This window comes from Bufo gargarizans, chromosome 3 (genome assembly GCF_014858855.1).
Source record: "Bufo gargarizans isolate SCDJY-AF-19 chromosome 3, ASM1485885v1, whole genome shotgun sequence".
NCBI classification, from domain to species: domain Eukaryota; kingdom Metazoa; phylum Chordata; class Amphibia; order Anura; family Bufonidae; genus Bufo; species Bufo gargarizans.
The window spans coordinates 394,872,283-394,893,398 of record NC_058082.1 but is presented as its reverse complement, the minus strand read 5'-3'; the positions used below and the strand labels follow the sequence as shown (position 1 = coordinate 394,893,398).

Genomic DNA, 21,116 nt, shown 5'->3' with positions numbered 1-21,116 from the left:
CAGCATCCGAAATTTGCGGAAAAGAATAGGACATGTTTTATATTTAAACGGACATGCGGAACGGAACAACGGAAATTGTGCTGTCCGATTTTTTCCAGGACCCATTGAAAATGAATGGGTCTAGATCTGGTCCTGATCTGTTCCGCAAAAAACGGAACAGATCAGGAAAGAAAAAACGGACGTGTGAATGGACCCTTAGGCCCCTTTCACACGGGCGAGTTTTCCATGCGGGTGCGATGCGTGCGGTGAACGCACTGCACCCGCACTGAATCCTGACCCATTCATTTCTATGAGACTGTGCACACGAGCGGTGATTTTCACGCATCACTTGTGCGTTGCGTGAAAATCGCAGCATGCTCCTCTTTGTGCGTTTTTCACGTAACGCAGGCCCTATAGAAATGAATGGGGTTGCGTGAAAATCGCATGCATCCGCAAGCAAGTGCGGATGCGGTGCGATTTTCACGCATGGGTTCTAGGTGACAGTCTATTCACTGTATTATTTTCCCTTATAACATGGTTATAAGGGAAAATAATAGCATTCTGAATATAGAATGCTTAGTATAATAGTGTTGGAAGGGTTAAAAATAATAAAAAAGTTAACTCACCTTCTCCTCTTGTTCGCGTAGATGCCGGTCTGTTCTTTATCTATGGGCTAAAGGACCTGTGGTGATGTCAGATCACATGCTCCATCACCATGGTGATGGACCATGTGATTGGAGCATGTGATCTGACATCACCTCAGGTCATTCAGCCCACATCTAAAGAACAGACCGGCATCTACGCGAACAAGAGGAGAAGGTGAGTTAACTTTTTTATTATTTTTAACCCTTCCAGCACTATTATACTAAGCATTCTATATTCAGAATGCTATTATTTTCCCTTATAACCATGTTATAAGGGAAAATAATACAATCTTCAGAACATCAATCCCAAGCCCGAACTTCTGTGAAGAAGTTCAGGTTTGGGTACCAAACATGCGCGATTTTTCTCACGCTAGTGCAAAACGCATGACAATGTTTTGCACTCGCGCGGAAAAATCACGCATTTTCCCGCAACGCACCCGCCTCTTATCCGGGCAAAAAACATGACGCCCGTGTGAAAGAGGCCTTAGTGTTTTGGTCAGTGATATCCATCAGTGATTGAACCAAAACCATGATTGGAGCCTCCACAGACACAAGGTATATGGGAAAGATCTGAACCTGTTCTGTGTTTAGTGCGCACCTGATTTTGGCTCATAATCACTGATAGAAATCACTGATCGAACACTGACTTTTAAATGAGTCATTACAGTTTCAATCTGTCAGTGTCAGACCCTTAGTGTCAGTCAGCCCCAATCCGTCAGCGTCATACCTTAACTGTCAGCATCACTCTGTCAGTTCATCAGTGTAAGTCCTTCACGTTATCAATGTCTGAATTTCTTCATTGTGAGTGTCTTTATGTCAGTCTATTAGTTAGTACGTTAGTGTTAGTAACTATAAACATAAATAAAAATGTCTTCTTAGTGCACATTAGCGTTAATACGTTTTAGTGTTTTATGTAAAGTAAAATGTAAAAATTAAGTTCTATATTATATACTTATTGGCAATGCAAATTAGCTTTCATTCTAAAGGATGAGAAAGCCTCCAATGCCAACAGATGATGGCTGTCAACTCTGCCTTTTTGAATGTGGTCAGGCTGTTGAACTGCATAAGCAGTGTTTCTCACAGTGCGCCATCGCTGCTGAGGTGGGACGCAGTAAGACAATCATTTAGAATTTCTTAAGTGATCCTGGGGGTTCTGGAACAAAAAAGTCAAGTGGAAGACCCCAAAAAATTTCATCAGCACTGAGCTGGAGGATCCAATTGGCTGTCCGTCAAGAAATTGGACTATCCTCGACCCAAATTAAGGCCCTTACTGGTGGTGACTGCAGCCCCATAACCATCAGATGGCATATGAGACTGAAGGGCTTCAAAAACAAAAAAAGTCTTCAAAGACCTCGTCTCCTTGAACGACAACGAACTGCTTGTTTGGACTTTGCAAGAGAGCACCAAAAATGGGACATTCAAAGGTGGAAGAAAGTTTTTTTCCCTGATAAGATTTTTTTTTACCTTGATGGTCCTGATGGTTTCCAACATTACTGGCATGACAAGCAGATCCCACCTGAGATGTTTTCTACGCGCCACAGTAGAGGGGGGCGCCATAATGGTCTGGAGTGCTTTTTCCTTCAGTGGAACAATGGAGCTTCAGGAAGTGCAGGGGCGTCAAATGGCTGCTGGCTATGTCCAGATGTTGCAGAGAGCATTCCTCATGACTGAGGGCTTACGTCTCTGTGGTAACGACTGGGTTTCTCAACAGGACCACGCTACAGTACACAATGCCCACAGGACAAGGGACTTCTTCCAGGAGAATGCCATCACTCTTTTGGCCCATCCTGCGTGTTCCCCATATCTAAATCCAATTGAGAACCTTTGGGGATGGATGGCAAGGGAAGTTTACAAAAATGGACAACAGTTCCAGACAGTGCGGCCGTCTACACCACTTGGAGAAATGTTCCCACTCACCTCATGGAAACTCTTGCATCAAGCATGCCGAAACAAATTTTTGAAGTAATAAACAATAACGGTGGAGCTACTTAATACATAGTTCATGTTTGGAAGTTGGATTTCTGTTTTGGGGGGGGTTTAGTTTTTTTGGGGAGGTGTGGTCCTAAACTTTTGATCAGCTTTATTTGTTGTTTTCATTAAATTGAATGCTCAAAAAATGTTTTGTTTCACTCCCATTTCTTCTTGTTGCATGTTGAAGCTCTACTTGGAACCTTGTTATGATCCAGCCATGCTAAATATGATTTTTTGCCATTTTTCAAGTGGTCTTAAGCTTTTGATCAGGACTGTATTTCTCAGTATGGAGAGCACCTAGTAGGCTGGAGCAGTCTTATAGGCCAGGCAACACTCTTCTGGGATTCAGGGAAAAATATATGCAAATTAGCTTTCCTTCAAAAAGGAGAATGCCTGGTTCGCACGTTAGTCTTATGGATGTGTGCAGTCCGTGTTCTCCACAGGCAGCACATGTACTTATTGATTATAATCTGATTTGTACACACGTCAGTGCTTTTCAACTGACCATGTGTCAGTGGAAAAATCTTGGCAGCATGCACTACCTTGGTTCATGATGCGGACCAAACACATCGATTGAAGTCTATGGATCCATGAAAAAAACTGTAAACCACTGACACAACACAGATAGCATCTGTGTTCTGTCAGTGATTTTTTGCGACCATTGGTAGGAGATGTGTTATATGGAAGGTCCATTTCCATTGCTATTAAGAATATTATTCATTGAGCTACTACTACTACCACTATTTCTGCTTCCACCACTCCCCTTGCTATGTGCAGTTGCATGGCTGCTTCTAATTGTAATCAGCTTCTGTTATACATGCTGCTTTGCCCTCACGCTCCTTGCAAGAACTTAGGTTCCTAGTTGTCTAGTTAACCAGTGAAGGTGTGCTCTTCTAACTGCCACGTACTGAACTTCTGTCACGGCTGTAAGTGAGCAACAAGAGCCTACACAGTGAATAGCAACTGACCGGACCCAAACTAGGGAGGATAAAGGGTGACCCGTATCAGACCCTAAAAGCTCTCCCTAAGCTGCTAAGCACATGTCCAGATCCAGATGGTGGATTGAGACATGCCCGCGTACCTAAGGCTGATGACCACTGAAACCCCTACAATAGTGGAAGGGGCACGGCCACCAGTGCCCTGCTCAGTATATGGACGGAACCGGGGTCGCCTCGGATCCAGTCAGCAAAGAAACAGAAACACACAATGTCTGAACACTTAACTGAAGGAGCTGCAGCTGCAGTGAAAACAGATCCAAAGTCAGCAGATAATATCCGGAGTACTTGCTTTAGCAGAACACAGATCCAGTGAAAAGATATCACACAGGTTAAGATACTCAAGCGAGAGATACAGCTCAAATGAAAAGTATAATCCGCACCTCAACAAAGGAGGAGGGGTTATTTAAAGGCAGCGAAATCAAACACAGGAGGGACAGCTGGGAGGAAGGAAACAGAAAGTAAAGACCTCATCACAGGGGTGGAGAAAAAGAGCTGTGAGAACGTCTCAAAGCTCTGGTTGTGACAGTACCCCCCCCCCCCTCTACGGGTGGACTCCGAACACCCAGGACCCACCTTCTCAGGATGAGCCCTATGAAATGCCCTGATGAGACGAGTGGCATTAATGTCCGACACCGGAACCCACATCTTCTCCTCAGGATCATAACCCTTCCAATGAACGAGGTACTGAAGAGAACCGCGGACAATGCGAGAGTCCACAATTCTGGAAACCTCAAACTCCAGATTGCCATCAACCAAAATCGGGGAGGAGGGTACCGTGGGCTGGACATATGGTTTTAAAAGAGCCCTGTGAAATACATTATGTATCTTCCAAACCCGTGGAAGATCAAGACGGAAGGCAACAGGATTGACGACTGACAAGATTTTGTAAGGCCCAATAAACTTGGGACCCAATTTCCAGGAGGGAACCTTCAGTTTAATATTTCTTGTAGACAACCACACCAGATCACCCACATTCAGGTCCGGACCAGGCATACGTCTCTTATCAGCCACACGCTTATATTTCTCACTCATCTTTCTAAGATTACTCTGAATCTTTTGCCAAATGGTAGACAAAGACGAGGAAAATCTCTCCTCCTCAGGCAAACCAGAGGGAGCCCCTCCCCAGAATGTCCCAAACTGCGGATGGAACCCATATGCACCAAAGAATGGTGACTTATCAGAAGATTCCTGACGACGGTTGTTCAGAGCAAACTCAGCAAGAGGGAGAAATGAACACCAATCCTCCTGGTTCTCTGCCACAAAACAGCGCAAATATGTCTCCAGATTCTGGTTGACGCGTTCAGTCTGACCATTCGACTGCGGGTGAAAAGCAGAAGAGAAGGACAGCCGAACCCCCAGGCGAGAACAGAAAGCCTTCCAGAATCTGGACACAAACTGCGTGCCTCTATCGGAAACAATATCCGAGGGAATGCCATGTAATTTAACAATATGGTCGACAAAAGCTTGCGCCAACGTTTTAGCACTGGGTAAACCAGGGAAGGGTACGAAATGAACCATCTTGCTAAAACGGTCCACCACCACCAGGATCACCGACTTCCCTGAGGAACGAGGAAGATCCGTGATAAAGTCCATGGAGAGGTGTGTCCAAGGACGGGAAGGTATGGGTAACGGGACAAGGGGACCTGAAGGCCGTGAACGAGGGACCTTAGCGCGAGCGCACGTCTCACAAGCCTCCACAAAACCCTCCACCGACTTACGAAGAGCCGGCCACCAAAAGGCACAAACAACTTCCCAGGAGGACAACGGGCAGGTACCTCAGTCTGGGCAGCCTGGACCTCGGCCTCCAAATCAGAATACAGAGCAGAAACAACCACCCCCTCCACCAAAATGGGACCCGGGTCCTTGGAGTTTCCTCCTCCCGGAAAACAGCGAGAGAGAGCATCAGCCTTCACCAGGGCCGTCTTTAATATTGATTGGACCCTGGGCAAAAATTTACTTGGGCCCCCTGGATCCCGCCTTCCCACACCTTAGCAGGCAATCACGCCCTCCACCACAACACATACACAAAAAATCCACATATCTGGTAGAGTCCAGTGAATGACTGTAAATACTTCCAGTTCTGAAGACTCCAGCGGCTTAGGATCAGTGCTCTGGGCAGCTGGGCTCAAGCTGGAAGTAGGCACCGCTCTGCAGGAAGGAGACTAGGGCTCGGCTCACCCTAGTGTTACAGTGCACCCCAGCACCCCACAGTATGCAGTATGGCACTCTATAGTATACAGCACCACACAGTATGCAGTTTAGCACCCCACACTATACAGTACCCCACAGTATATAGTAGAGCAGTATAGCAGCCCACAGTATACAACACCTCACAGTATACAACACCCCAAACTATACACAATGCAGCCCGCCACACTATACAGTACAGCAGTATAGCACTCCACACTATACCGCACCCACAGTATACAGACCCCCACAGTATACAGTACAGCAGTATAGCACTCCACAATATACAGGCCCCCCACAGTATACAGCCCCGCCACAGTATACAGACCCCCACAGTATACAGCCTCCCACACAGTATACAGACCCCCACAGTATACAGGCCCCCACACAGTATACAGCCCCCCACACAGTATTCAGCCCCCCACACAGTATACAGCCCATCACACAGTATACAGCCCCCACACAGTATAATTCCCCCCCCCCACAGTATACGAGCCCCCACACAGTATACAGGCCCCCCACACAGTATACAGCCCCCCCCACAGTATACAGGCCCCCACACTGTATACAGCCCCCCCACACAGTATACAGCCCCCCCACACAGTATACAGGCCCCCACACAGTATACAGGCCCCCACACAGTATACAGGCCCCCACACTGTATACAGCCCCCCCCCCCCACACAGTATACAGGCCCCCACACAGTATACAGCCCCCCACACAGTATACAGCCCACCACACAGTATAAGGCCCACCACACAGTATACAGCCCACCACACAGTATATAGCCCCCACAGTATACAGGCCCCCCACAGTATACAGGCCCCCACACAATATACAGCCTTCCACTATACAGTAGTTTACAGTATATTAACAAAACAGCCCCTGTCACCTTTTTCTGATGTAATCTTCACACAAAAAAGCTCCACAGTTAACTTCTGCAACACTCCTGCTAGGACCTGTGATGACCTCATAGCCATGTGACCAGTAATTGCTAGGTTACTGGTCACATGGTGATGATGTCATCTAAGGTCCTAGATCACAACGTTAAAGTACACAGGCAGCCTGACACCCGGGGCAGTAGCTAGCAGGGCTCAAGAGGTAGCTGCCTTGGGCCCCCCAGGAGCAACTGGGCCCGGGGCAGCTGCCCATTTTGCCCCTTGGTAAAGACGGCCCTGGCCTTCACATTTTTGATCCCAAGGCGGAATGTAAAGACAAAATTGAATCTGGAGAAGAACAGAGAACATCTGGCCTGTCTCGGATTCATACGCCTGGCCGACTCTAAGTACGCCAGATTCTTATGGTCGGTAAAAACGGTGATAGGGTGCCTGGCCCCCTCCAACCAATGGCGCCATTCCTCGAAAGCCAACTTGATGGCCAACAACTCCCTATCTCCCACATCATAGTTTCTCTCTGCCGGGGAGAGTTTTTTAGAGAAAAAGGCACAGGGTCGCCATTTGGCAGGAGAAGGGCCCTGGGACAAAACCGCACCCACACCTACCTCGGAAGCATCCACCTCAACAATAAAAGGTAAGGAAACATCGAGATGCACCAAAACGGGAGCAGACGCAATACTCTCTTTAATCTTAGAAAAAGCTGCAAGCGCCTCCTCCAACCAAGAGGAAAAATCCGCCCCTTTTTTGTCATGTCAGTGAGGGGTTTGACAACAGAGGAATAATTCAAAATTAACTTTCTGTAATAGTTTGCAAAACCCAGAAAGAGCATCAATGCCTTCTGATTCTCAGGAAGCTCCCACTCCAGCACAGCACGGACCTTCTCCGGATCCATGCGAAAACAAGAGGCAGATACCATAAAAACACATTTCTCCAGCTTGGCGTACAATTTATTCTCCCGCAGAATCCGCAGAACCTGAAAAAAATGATTCCTATGGGTCTGAACATCAGGGGAAAAAATCAAAATATCATCAAGATACACCAATACAAATTTTCCCATTAAATTGTAGAAAATACTGTTAACAAAATGCTGGAAGACGGCCGGAGCATTCATCAGGCCGAAAGGCATAACGAGATTCTCAAAATGCCCGTTAGGGGTATTAAAGGCCGTTTTCCATTCATCCCCCTCTCTGACCCTTACCAGGTTGTACGCGCCTCTCAAATCCAATTTGGAAAAAACCTTGGCCCCAACAATTTGGTTGAAGAGGTCCGTGATCAGAGGAAGGGGAGAGGGATCGCGAATCGTGATACGGTTCAGCTCCCTAAAATCTAGGCAAGGTCTCAGAGATCCATCTTTCTTTTTACCCAAAAAAAAACAGCGGCAACAGGTGATTTTGAGGGACGAATATGCCCCTTATCGAGACTCTCAGAGATATAAGTTCGCATTGCGATTCTTTCCGGTTGTGAGAGATTGTAGAGGCGTGCTTTTGGCAGCTTGGCGCCGGGAATGAGGTTAATGGGACAGTCAAACTCCCGGTGAGGAGGTAGCTCCTGAACACCGCTCTCGGAAAACACGTCCGAGAAATCAGAGAGAAATGATGGCACCGTTTTAGTAGACACCTCTGCAAAAATCGCTGTGAGACAATTCTCTCTACAAAACTCACTCCACTCATTTATTTGCCTTCCTTGCCAATCAATAGTGGGGTTATGTCTAGTGAGCCAGGGTAACCCCAAAACTAGAGGAGAAAGCAATCCGTTAAGGACAAAACAAGATATATCCTCCACATGAGTGTCACCTACCGCTAACCGGATATCGTGAACAATGCCCTTCAGGGATCTCTGTGAGATGTGCATGGCTACAAATTGAGTATCAATAAGATTGACGGCTGCTCCACTATCGACAAAAAAATTTCACAAGAAATGACTTTGCTCCCTAGCGCTACCCTGGCAGAAAGGAGAAAACGGGAACTGCAGGTCAGAGGAAAAGCATCAATTCCTACATCAACTTTGCCCAAAGTAGCAGATGAAGCAGAGTTTGATGATTTACCTTTTGAGGTTTTTCTCTTATTATAACTCTTAGTACAGTTCAAGAATTTCCTAGACGGACAAACATTTGCCAAATGACCTATGCCCCCACAACAAAAACACACCATTCTCTGAGGACTAAATCCTCTTTTATATGGGGCAAGTCGACCTAGCTGCATGGGCTCCTCCACAGAGGGAACCGAGAGAGGATGAGGCCCCTGCACACTGAATGAGTCCGCACCACTGCCCCTAGACTGAAAATGACTGGACAGAGAGGTCTCGTTTCTTTCTCTTAGACGCCTGTCAAGGCGTACCGCCAATGACATGGCAGACTCTAAGGACGTTGGTCTCTCATGGAAAGCAAACACATCTTTCAATCTCTCTGAGAGACCATGAGAGAACTGACTCCGGAGTGCAGCATCATTTCAACCTGAATCCGCTGCCCATCTCCGAAATTCAGAACAATAAAGCTCCGCAGACAGTTTGTTCTGGCATAAAAAACGTAAGTTAGATTCGGCCAGAGCAACACGATCCGGGTCATCATATATCTGCCCCAGGGCCACAAAAAATCTTTCCACGGATCGAAGGGAGGGATCCCCCGATGGCAACGAAAAAGCCCAAGTCTGAGCATTACCCCTGAGCAGGGAGATGACAATCCTCATTACCAGAGGAATAGGGACACAAGCAAAAATGGAGTTTACATGCCTCTCTGAAACGAACAAAACTCTCACTGCCCCGGAGAACGTTTCCGGAAGTGAGACCTTTGGCTGGCAACAGACTCCATGGGCCGGAGCAGAGCCCAATGCTTGAAGCTGAGTAATAGATTGACGGAGATCCGCTACCTCCAAAGAAAGACCCTGCATGCGGTCAACCAGGCCAGAAAGCGGATCCATGTCAAAAAAGGACGGTTTGGCGGATTATAATGTCACGGCTGTAAGTGAGCAACAAGAGCGTACACATAGAATAGCAACTGACCGGACCCAAACTAGGGAGGATAAAGGGTGACCCCTGCCAGACCCTAAAAGCTCTCCCTAAGCTGATATGCCCATGTCCGGATCCAAATGGAGGATTGAGACATGCCCGCATACCTGAGGCTGAAGACCGCTGAAACCCCTACAATAGTGGAAGGGGTGCCCTTGCTCAGTATATGGACGGAACCGGGGTCGCCTTGGATCCAGTCAGCAAAGAAACAGAAACACACAATGTCTGAACACTTAACTGAAGGAGCTGCAGCTGCAGTGAAAACAGATCCAAAGTCAGCAGACAATATCCGGAGTACTTGCTTCAGCAGAACACAGATCCAGTGAAAAGATATCACACAGGTGAAGATACTCAAGCGAGAGATACAGCTCAAATGAAAAGTATAATCCGCACCTCAACAAAGGAGGAGGGGTTATTTAAAGGCAGCAAAATCAAACACAGGAGGGACAGCTGGGAGGAAGGAAACAGAAAGTAAAGACCTCATCACAGGGGCGGAGAAACAGGACAGAGGGAACTCCTCCAAGCTCTAGTAGTGACATCATCACAGGGGTGGAGAAACAGAGCTCTGAGAACGTCTCAAAGCTCTGGTTGTGACAACTTCTGCCTGTTTACCAGCTCAGTAACTCTACTGCCTGTGCTGACCTCAGATTGTTTCCTGACTTCAAGTTTCTACTAATCCTTGATCCAGCTGCTAACTATGCCAGCACCACTCCAGGAGGTAGGGGACTGGTTTGTTCCCTGCAGCAAAGTCCATATTTCTGTACAGGGGTTAAAGGGTTACTACCAAGTGACAGCCAGCACAACACCCTTAGGTTTACCCAAATTCAAACTAGTTGGCAAACTGGGTCCACAGTCACTGTCCCTAACAGTTAGGTCTGGCCATGGATAACACAATCGGGTATGTCTGAACTGATTCAAGAGTTAGCTCTTCTGTCAGACTGCCATGTTTATTTACTAGTTGTTATGCACGACATGTTGACCCACTTTAATGCCCTGACAATTGCTGCAGCCACCACCAGCATATCCACTGCACCACTACCACCTCTTTAAACTAATCCCACAGGAGGTTCTGGCCCTCGTATTTCATCTCCTCCACGCTTTGAAGGTGATCCCAAGCCAATTATCCATAGGAGAGATGGTTGAAGACTCACTTTCTCCGAAGTTGTCTATTCCTGTGGAATTAACGAACAAAGGTGAACGGTTTACCATGCACGCCCTCTTAGACTCTAGCTTGTCAGATAATTTCCTGCATCAGACCAAGGTGACTCAGTATAATATACCAGTTTAGCATTTAAATAAGTAACATCAGTTGATGGAACGTCTCTCACTGAGTCCAGGCCGTACGTCATAGAGCCCTTGCAGCTTTGTATGGGTGCACTCCAATCAGAAAAAAATTACCTTGTACATCCTACTTGCCTCCACTAGTTCTCTACTTCTGGGGCTTCCTTGGTTCTGCCTACATTGTCCTTTCTTGGATTGGAACTCTGGGCAGATTCTGCGCTTGAGTTTTGCATGTCAGATCCACTGCCTGACCACTGTTCTACCTGTTTGTACTGCACCCTTTCCACAAAATCTGCATGGGTTACCAGTTGCCTACTCCAGCTACACAGGTGGAGGCCTTGCCTCCTGATCACTCCTATGATTACCATATACAGTTGCAAGAAAAAGTATGTGAAACCTTTCGAATGATATGGATTTCTTCACAAATTGGTCATAAAATGGGACCTGATCTTCATCCAAGTCACAACAATAGACGATCACAGTCTGCTTAAACTAATAACACACAATGAATTAAATGTCACCATGTTTTTATTGAACACACCATGTAAACATTCACAGTGCAGGTGGAAAAAGTGTGAACCCCTAGACTAATGACATTTCCAAGAGCTAATTGGAGTGAGGTGTCAGCCAACTGGAGTCCAATCAATGAGATGAGATGGGAGGTGTTGGTTACAGCTGCCCTGCCCTATAAAAAACACACATACCAGGTCTGGGTTTGCTTTTCACAAGAAGCATTGCCTGATGTGAATGATGTCTTGCACAAAAGAGCTCTCAGAAGACCTACAATTAAGAATTGTTGACTTGCATATAAAGCTGGGAGGGGTTATAAAAGTATCTCCAAAAGCCTTGCTGTTCATCAGTCCACTGTAAGACAAATTGACTATAAATGGAGAATGTTCAGCACTTCTGCTACTCTCCCTGTTGTCAAACCCCTCACTGACATGACAAAAAAGGGGGTGGATTTTTCCTCTTGGTTGAAGGAGGCGCTTGCAGCTTTTTCTAAGATTAAAGAGAGTTTTGCGTCTGCTCCCGTTTTGGTGCATCCCGATGTTTCCTTACCTTTTATTGTTGAGGTGGATGCTTCCGAGGTAGGTGTGGGTGCGGTTTTGTCCCAGGGCCCTTCTCCTGCCGTCCTGTAAAGATGACTGCAAGAGCACAGCGCAGACTGCTCAATGAGGTGAAGAAGAATCCTAGAGTGTCAACTAAAGACTTACAAAAGTCTCTGGAATATGCTAACATCCCTGTTTGTGAATCTACAATACGTAAAACACTAAACAAGAATGGATTTAATGGGAGGATACCACAGAGGAAGCCACTGCTCTCTAAAAACATTGCTGCACGTTAACAGTTTGCATAAGATCACCTGGATGTTCCACAGCAGTACTGGCAAAGTATTCTGTGGACAGATGAAACCAAAGTTAAGCTGTTTGGAAGAAACACACAACATTATGTGTGGAGAAAAAGAGGCACAGCACGCCAACATCAAAACCTCATCCCAACTGTGAAGTATGGTGGTGGGGGCATCATGTATTGGGGCTGCTTTGCTGCGTCAGGGCCTGGACGGATTGCTATCATCAAAGGAAAAATTAATTCCCAAAATTATCAAGACATTTTGCAGGAGAACTTAAGGCCATCTGTCCACCAGCTGAAGCTCAACAGAAGATGGGAGTTGCAACAGGACAACGACCAAAAGCATAGAAGTAAATCAATAACAGAATGGCTTAAACATAAGAAAATACGCCTTCTGGAGTGGCCCAGTCAGAGTCCTGACCTCAACCTTATTAAGATGCTGTGGCATAACCACAAGAAAGCGATTTACACCAGACATCCCAAGAATATTGCTGAACTGAAACAGTTCTGTAAAGAGGAATAGTCAAGAATTACTCCTGACCGTTGTGCACGTCTGATCTGCAACTACAGGAAACGTTTGGTTGAAGTTATTGCTGCCAAAGGAGCTTCAACCAGTTATTAAATCCAAGGGTTCATATACTTTTTCCACCTGCAATGTGAATGTTTACATGGTGTGTTCAATAAAAACATGGTAACATTTACTTCTTTGTGTTATTAGTTTAAGCAGACTGTGATCATCTATTGTTGTGACTTAGATGAAGATCAGATCACATTCTATAACCAATTTGTGCAGAAATCCATTTCATTCCAATGGGTTCACATACTTTTTCTTGCGACTGTAAATATGGTTAAGTTTATCTCCTATCCATACCTGAGACCCAAGCCATGTCAGAATATTTTAAATTAATCTTAAAGAGGGGTTTTATCTGTAAATTATGATCATCTGCAGGAGCTGCTTTTTTTTTTCTGAAGAAGGACAGATCCCTCAGACCCTGAATAGACTATTGTGGTCTAAACAAAACTGTAAAAAATAGATTTTCCTAATTGCTGATACCTGAGCTCTTTGATAGGCTACGTTGTGCTAAGATCTTCTCTAAATTTCTAAAATCAGATTTACATGGTACCTACAACCTGATACGGATCCGTGAAGAAGATGACTGGACGACCACTTTTAATAATTGTGACGGCCATTTATGAATACCTGGTCATTCCACTCATGCCCCAGAAGTCTTCCAAGAATTTGTAAATTACATTTTCCAGCATCTCCTTTATACTTGTGTCATTGTCTACCTAAATGATATCTTGATATACAGTACATCTTAACGGCCTTTTTAAAATTAGACCTCTGATTTCATTTTTGTCTCATACTAATTGGAGCTCTAAAACATAAAAGACATAGAAGGTGGAATATGATTGGTTGCTATGGACAACTAAACCAGTTGTTCTATACAACAGTTTTGATAAATCTCCCCCATGATGTTTTAAGTACAGATAATGAATCCAAAGTCAATCAAGATAAACGCAGCCGGTATTGCTGGGTGTGTATAACGTCTAATAGACCGTTCAACGCACAAGATAAATAACGACAATCAGTGGTGCTCTGCTCCACATAATCAAAATAGAAACTTGTGGGTTAGAAAAATAAGGTAGAGGCACTCACCGTCAAATAAACTTTAGCAGCTTTATTGAAAATAAAATAGGTCGGACACAGGCACTTCACAAAAGGTCAGACTGCAGCTGTTTTGCGCACCTTGTGCTTTGTCAAGCCTACAATGAACCGGTGTGGGTGTGAGATATACCTCACTACCTCCTCCCCAGTCACGTGACCACCCACAGGTGAATAATTAAGTGATTAAAAAGGTGACGCTGATCGTCAAATACATATACATACATACAGGGAGTGCAGAATTATTAGGCAAGTTGTATTTTTGAGGATTAATTTTATTATTGAACAACAACCATGTTCTCAATGAACCCAAAAAACTCATTAATATCAAAGCTGAATATTTTTGGAAGTAGTTTTTAGTTTGTTTTTAGTTTTAGCTATTTTAGGGGGATATCCGTGTGTGCAGGTGACTATTACTGTGCATAATTATTAGGCAACTTAACAAAAAACAAATATATACCCATTTCAATTATTTTTTTTTACCAGTGAAACCAATATAACATCTCAACATTCACAAATATACATTTCTGACATTCAAAAACAAAACAAAAACAAATCAGTGACCAATATAGCCACCTTTCTTTGCAAGGACACTCAAAAGCCTGCCATCCATGGATTCTGTCAGTGTTTTGATCTGTTCACCATCAACATTCTGTGCAGCAGCAACCACAGCCTCCCAGACACTGTTCAGAGAGGTGTACTGTTTTCCCTCCTTGTAAATCTCACATTTGATGATGGACCAGAGGTTCTCAATGGGGTTCAGATCAGGTGAACAAGGAGGCCATGTCATTAGATTTTCTTCTTTTATACCCTTTCTTGCCAGCCACGCTGTGGAGTACTTGGACTCGTGTGACGGAGCATTGTCCTGCATGAAAATCATGTTTTTCTTGAAGGATGCAGACTTCTTCCTGTACCACTGCTTGAAGAAGGTATCTTCCAGAAACTAGCAGTAGGACTGGGAGTTGAGCTTGACTCCAGCCTCAACCCGAAAAGGCCCCACAAGCTCATCTTTGATGATACCAGCCCAAACCAGTACTCCACCTCCACCTTGCTGGCGTCTGAGTCGGACTGGAGCTCTCTGCCCTTTACCAATCCAGCCACGGGCCCATCCATCTGGCCCATCAAGACTCACTCTCATTTCATCAGTCCATAAAACCTTAGAAAAATCAGTCTTGAGATATTTCTTGGCCCAGTCTTGACGTTTCAGCTTGTGTGTCTTGTTCAGTGGTGGTCGTCTTTCAGCCTTTCTTACCTTGGCCATGTCTCTGAGTATTGCACACCTTGTGCTTTTGGGCACTCCAGTGATGTTGCAGCTCTGAAATATGGCCAAACTGGTGGCAAGTGGCATCTTGGCAGCTGCACGCTTGACTTTTCTCAGTTCATGGGCAGTTATTTTGCGCCTTGGTTTTTTCACACGCTTCTTGCAACCCTGTTGACTATTTTGAATGAAACGCTTGATTGTTCGATGATCACGCTTCAGAAGCTTTGCAATTTTAAGAGTGCTGCATCCCTCTGCAAGATATCTCACTATTTTTGACTTTTCTGAGCCTGTCATGTCCTTCTTTTGACCCATTTTGCCAAAGGAAAGGAAGTTGCCTAATAATTATGCACACCTGATATAGGGTGTTGATGTCATTAGACCACACCCCTTTTCATTACAGAGATGCACATCACCTAATATGCTTAATTGGTAGTAGGCTTTCGAGCCTATACAGCTTGGAGTAAGACAACATGCATAAAGAGGATGATGTGGTCAAAATACTCATTTGCCTAATAATTCTGCACTCCCTGTATATCAAGAAAACGCTCACCCGTAAAAACAAATCAGGCAAAGACAGCAAGGTAATTTTTATCATTGAGTCCTAACGGACCAATGGCATTGGTTTTGATGATCCAAGCTGCTTCACTCTGCAGGAGAAGGCACTTTTTATCCCCTCCTCTTACCGGCATATGAACCACCTCCAATCCTTCACACTTCAGGACATGCTTGTCACCTCCATGTTCCTCATGTACATGCTTAATCAGACAAGTGGCTCCTACTCCTGTGTCAATGGACTTTTTGTGTTCCCTAAACCCAATATATAGGGGTCTAAAAGTTTTGCTAATATAAAACTTTCCACACAGGCAAAGAATGACATATACCATGTATTGCATTTTGCATGATTTTGATAAAATGTTGCATCCCCCCTATTGTTAGGTACTTGGACTTATACATGTATCTGCACATGGAACACCTACCAGATGCAAAGTTACCACTGGGGACACATTTTCCTAACCAGTTAGTGTCATCGATCTGTAGATTGCTTCTGACAATGGCATTCCCTATAGTACCACTTCTCCTGAAGCTAATGTTGGGATTCATCATTGTCTTAGCCTTAAGAGACTTGTGCTGCACCAGCATCTGCCAGGTGTTAAGAATGGCTTTTTTGATCAGGGGTGCCATCGGAGTGTAGTCAAATGTGAATATAGCCCGTGCATTATCCGGGTACCCCCTCTGCAGAAAACTGAGTTTCATATCCATACATTTGTAACATCCCAGAGTTATGTTACGAGACACTTTTACCCCGCTACAACCCGTTAAGTGTATTTATATTGTCATCTTGTATAATTTAACATCACATCCTCCATAATGTGCATTTTCGAAACCTGTTACATATATTTGCTAGTCAGTCTCATACAAAGCAGAAGACAGATAAAGCAGAAGATAGATTCCTGCCACATATTACAGAGCCAGAAAAAGACGACTAATCCTGCAAGAGAGCTCCAGGCACATGCTAGATGCAGAAGAGATATTGATCCCTGCCATACATTGCCAAATACCTGCTGGGACCCAAAAGACTAATGCTGTATCTCATATGGATTAATGCTGCCTTCAGTAAAGACAAGTTATTTTATATTTTAAGTCTGGATCTCATTTACTGCTACCAAAACCCTCAATTACTCCTACTAGCAACATATCAACACACTCATTTATTGCAAGTGAGCCAGGATGCAGGAGTCCAGCCGTACCAAGGTAGGAGACACCGTTGATACTATACCTACTATCACACAGAGACATTATACCACTCTGACATTCCCACCTGTGACGTGAGTTGCAACACCTTAAAAGGGCCCTGAGACTGTAACCTGCGCACCCTGCAATTGGCGTCACGAACAAAAACTCTTAACTATCATTCACACCTGACCCAGTCAGTGCTTATTATTGTGCCAGTGTGCATTAGTCCAATCCGGCTTACTGCACATTGCTCCTTGAATTAATTATCATCAGATTATTCTCCTCAGACACAGAAACTGCCCATAGGGGACTGCCTTTTTAAAATAGGGCGGGTGAAAACTGTCATACCGCAGAAAGGAATTTGTGGAGGTAGGTTTTCTAAAGACATTGGTGCAAATCTCTCCATCTTTTACACTTATATTGACATCTACAAAGTTCAATTCACTATGGTGAATCTGGCTTGTAAATCTCATATTCATGTCATTAGAGGTATTCAAGAAATCCACGAGTTCCCGATATTGCATCTTTGTACCTGCCCAGATAATAAACACGTTATCGATGTATCTAAGGAATAACCTAATATTTTGGACAAAAGGATTATTAATAGTGAACACAAGCTTTTCTTCAAACGTAGCTAAGAATAGATTAGCAAAGGTGCATGAGACGGGGGGTCCCCATCACGGTTCCTGATACTTGGCGGTACCTATCAGAGAGTCACTAGACTCAAGCAGAGAGACTGCATTAGAAAAAAGAAAAAAAACAGACAGGATAATCAGGATGCACTAGCTATATTCACATTTGACTACACTCCGATGGCACCCCTGATCAAAAAGGCCATCCTTAACACCTGGCAGATGCTGGTGCAAGACGAGTCTCTTAAGGCTAAGACAATGATGAATCTCAACATTAGCTTTAGGAGAAGTGGTACTATAGGGAATGCTATTGTCAGAAGCAATCTACAGATCGATGACCCTAACTGGTTAGAAAAATGTGTCCCCAATGGTAACTTTGCATCTGGTAGGTGTTCCATGTGCAGATACATGTATAAGTCCAAGTACCTAACAATAGGGGGGAGGTGCAACATTCTATTAAAAGCTTGATATCGTGCAAAACGCAATACGTGGTATTTGTCATTCTTTGCCTGTGTGGAAAGTTGTATATTGGCAAAACTTTTAGACCCCTATATAATAGGTTTAGGGAACACAAAAAGTCTATTGACACAGGAGTAGGAGCCACTTGTTTGATTAAGCATGTACACGGGGAACTTAGAGGTGACAAGCTTGTCAGAAAGTGTGCAGGATGGGAGGTGGTTCATATGCCGGTAAGAAGAGTGGATAGAAAGCACCTCCTCCTGCAGAGGGAAGTGGCTTGGATCATCAAAACCAATGCCATGGGTCCATTAGGGCTCAATGATAAAAATGACCTTGCTGTATATGTATTTGACGATCAGCGTCACCTTTTTAATCACTTCATTAATTATTCACCTGTGGGTGGTCACGTAACCGGGGAGAAGGGAGTGAGGCATATCTCTCACACACCGGTTCATTGTAGGCTTGACAAAGCGCAAGGTGCTGGTAGGCTGTAGTCTGACCTTTTGTGCAGTGCCTGTGTCTGACCTTTTTTATTTTCAATAAAGCTGCCAAAGTTTATTTAACTGTAATTGCCTCTACCCTTTCTTCTAACCCACAGATAATGAATATTTGTATTGCCAGTTCTGAAACATCAGAACTGTAAATATAGTTTACTAGTAAACCATGCAGTGTAGTAAAGGCACTGCAACAATTCACTTGCATTCAACCTTTCATTCTCCCATAATCGAAATGACTCTTGAATAGAGAAGAGTGAATCCATTCTAAACTAAGGGGATATGTCACAAATTTCAGAAAAATAACTTTTTCCAATGAATATAAAGTTTTGCCAATTTGCCTTAGACAAATCACTTCCAGTGCTCAGCCTCAATGTAAGCTAACAGGCCATCCCTGTCTTGTACTTTAAATTGAATTTGGGCCATTCCTTGAAATTGTCTTGTGTGGCAACACGCCACTGTCGGCAGATGGAGCAGCCGTTATTGCCTGGGACAGTACATGTCTTCCACAGCCCACTGGGTCAATTTTTTGTGTGGTGGTGGTGATGTAGCAACACAACAACGAGGCCAGGTCTTATTTACACCTCCACGTTTGTGTTGGTCAGATTCCCACACCAGGTGCTTATAAACGTACTTTTTGTCCTCCTCATTCGACATCCACCTATCTCCAACAGAAACAGGGCAGAGCGTTACTTCTCCTCCCCCATGTGTAAATTGAAGTTTTATCAAGCTGTCTTCGAACTGATTAGACTGGATGAAAAAAGCCACACAGTGGATCAGTTGCTAATTTGAATTAAGAAGAAAATGAAAATGGGGAAACGTTTTCCTGATTAGAAAAGAGAAGCAAAATTATTTTATTACCAGCACATGACACCGCTTGCTGCACTTTTCACAAAGATGGTTGCTGCCCAGATGTCTGACCAGGAGGCTCATCTCTGCTCCTGCTGAGTCACCGACCTCCCGCTGTCTCTGCTACAACATATTGTAGAAGCTGCAGCAGCACCACTGGCAGCTAATTCAGGTTGATAAACATGACGGCACAGATTTTTGAAGTGCCTCCCAAAGCTGACACACATCATTAGATGGATATGTCCCATCTGAACAACCAGGTTTAGTCCTACCTGGACTGTGCCCTTACTCCACCATATACCATGTTCCCTTATGGGTAGGCAGATTGGAACAGTGACAGGAACTGGCCCAGTGTATTATTGTGTCCAGTCTCCAGTGTACTGTCAGAGTATTGAGTTTTGTATCCCTCAGATTGTATACTTTACTGCTGCCTCCACTACTGTGGATATTACTGCCATCACTGGTACCCCTATACAGCATATTCTGTGCTGTTTGTCAGGTTCCAAACTCTGCTGCTACTGCTGTCACTTCTGTTGGCCCTACAAAGATGCACTTCTCCTGTGTCATCTGTGAGGTACACATGAACACTGCACTGCTGCTGTTCTGAAATAAAATTTGTGATGTACCAATAATATACTTTCTATATAGTGCATTTGGGTAGTGCAGCATTGGTTTGCGATTTAGCTGCGTTACCTCAGCTACACAGAGTGACAAACGCCATTGGAACAAATAGTTTCTACTGGCGTAATATACCAGTTGTCCCCTCAAAAAAACTGATTGAAGCAGGGGTGTTATATACCAATTATATACTTTCGATATAGTCCAGTTGGGTAGTGCAGCATTTTTTTGTGGTTTAGCTGCGTTAGCTCAGCTACAGATATTGACAAACAACATTGGAACAAATAATTTCTACTGGTGTGATATACCAGTTTCCCCCCCCAAAAAGGCAGAGGAGGCAGGCCATTCCGCAGGGGTGGTAGGGGTCGGGCAGGTGCACCAGACGGAGCCTAAGTGGGAAGTTGCAGAAGGTGCTTGCGATTACGTCAAAAGACGCACCAGACTTGGTTTAATGGCTCACTCAGCCTTCTGCACCCTCCTCATACTCTCCATCTGCAGCCTCTTCACTCTCTGCTGTGTGCACTCCCAAATACACCACCACTCGAGTCAGAGGAATTATTTTCCCATCCATTACAAGACCTTACCAATGGGCAGCCATTCTTGGCATCGGATCAGGAAGAGGAGGTAGCAACGGTCGCCACCCAGCAGTCTGATGACAGTACCCAGATCAGCCCAAGAAGGACAATTAATAACTCCTCCCATGTAGCCATATACAAGTTGGCGAAATTGGGGGAGAATTTCGCCCCCATCGCCGTCCCGGTGCATTGTAAATAAAATTTCCCCCAGTTTCGCCAACTTGTATATGGCTACATGGGAGGAGTTATTCATTGTCCCTAAAATACAGAAAAACAAAGCAGAAGATGGTCTATTATCGTGGAAAATATACAAACCGGATTCCAAAAAAGTTGGGACACTAAACAAATTGTGAATAAAAACTGAATGCAATGATGTGGAGATGGAAAATGTCAATATTTTATTTGTAATAGAATGTAGATGACAGATCAAACGTTTAATCTGAGTAAATGTATCATTTTAAAGGAAAAATACGTTGATTAAAATTTTCACGGTGTCAACAAATCCCCAAAAAGTTGGGA

At 44.5% G+C, this 21,116-nt stretch overlaps 1 protein-coding gene across 1 annotated transcript in view; it reads left to right on the top strand.

Moving 5' to 3' along the window:
* Window positions 1-21,116, top strand: part of LOC122931619 (opticin-like) — a 242,378-nt gene that overhangs the window by 171,525 nt on the left and 49,737 nt on the right. The window lies entirely within an intron of this gene.